Raw genomic sequence first — 1,205 nt, 5'->3', positions numbered from 1 at the left:
CATCCCTGAGTCATGCCTCTGTAATTGCTATAAACTCCCAGTGTCATGTTCAAAACTATGCCCTGAGCTCATCTGCCTGACCTATCGGGCAGGTGAATTAAATGCAGTGTAACTGCTCAGTCCTACCTCGTTCTCTGCCATGCCTTTGCCTGCCTTGACTGTTTGACGTCTGAACTGTCCCAGCCTCAGACTTAGTTCTTGCCTCACTTTCTCTTTCGGTTTACCCACATTCCTTCACTGTTTAATGCCTCCTGAATAGCACTAGCAACTCTTCCTTTCCAGTGCAGGTACAATCCATCCTTCTGATGGAGGTCAATTCTACCCCACAAGAGATTCCAATGATCCAACAATGTGAACTCTTCTAATCCTATGTCATTGATACCAATAAACAACAGCCTCCCCTCAAAATGGTTATTCTCCCCTTTAAGAATATTCTGCTCCCTCTCTGAGACATCCTTATACAAAAATTACACTTTCGAATAATAAACCTTACACTCATCAGGTCATCATAAAAGGATTACATGACACATTGAAGGTTTGGGGAGACCTTTTGAGAGAATGCGATGATTCAAAGGAGAATTTTTAAGCAGCAAATGGGATTGATCTGGAACACAATACTTACACACACAATGCGAATGTACTGAGTAATTCAATCAGAGTTTGGCAGAACATTTACTGAGTTTCCATCTGAATGTCCACCTATAATATCCTGTAATACAAGTTTATAAAATCTGTCACTCTCAGTTCAAGTTAGAAACTCTCACCATCTCCTCCTCGTGGCCCAGGATGACTGTACATATTACCCTTGAGGACAACAGCAGTCAACTCAGAGGGAAATCTGTGGATTTCTAGGAGATTCCAACTTGAGATCTCATGTGACTGAACACAGCAGTTCTTTGACACATTGGAGAAAATGATCAAAGCATCAGTAAGATATGGGGATCAAGAATTATTTTCTTTTCTTTCATTCCGTGCTGCCGCTCTGCCTCATCAATAAGACATGGGTGTGAAAGGCTAATGCCTAACGATGGGAAATTTGTCTCCATTCTGACCAATGGGTAGGAGGATCCTTGCAATCACTCCAAAGCATATCCCTAAAAAGATAGAAACTCTGCCTGCTTCCCACTGCCCAGTGTTCCCAGTAAATGTTTGGAAGAATGGGAAGGGGGGATATCTCCTAGAAAAGGCATAACTGTAAAGGTCTA

At 42.2% G+C, this 1,205-nt stretch overlaps 1 long non-coding RNA gene across 1 annotated transcript in view; it reads right to left on the bottom strand.

The window, feature by feature from the left end:
* Window positions 1–688: 688 nt before the first annotated feature.
* The window catches only part of LOC122552435, a 5,909-nt gene continuing 5,392 nt past the window's right edge, over window positions 689–1,205 (bottom strand). The window contains exon 3 of the long non-coding RNA XR_006312397.1: window positions 689–709. This is a non-coding gene — a long non-coding RNA (uncharacterized LOC122552435). The remainder of the gene's footprint in view (window positions 710–1,205) is intronic.

The sequence above is a fragment of the Chiloscyllium plagiosum genome, chromosome 8 (genome assembly GCF_004010195.1).
Source record: "Chiloscyllium plagiosum isolate BGI_BamShark_2017 chromosome 8, ASM401019v2, whole genome shotgun sequence".
NCBI lineage: Eukaryota > Metazoa > Chordata > Chondrichthyes > Orectolobiformes > Hemiscylliidae > Chiloscyllium > Chiloscyllium plagiosum.
Note: the sequence above shows the minus strand (reverse complement) of the source record. Positions and strands in the feature narration are given on the sequence as shown.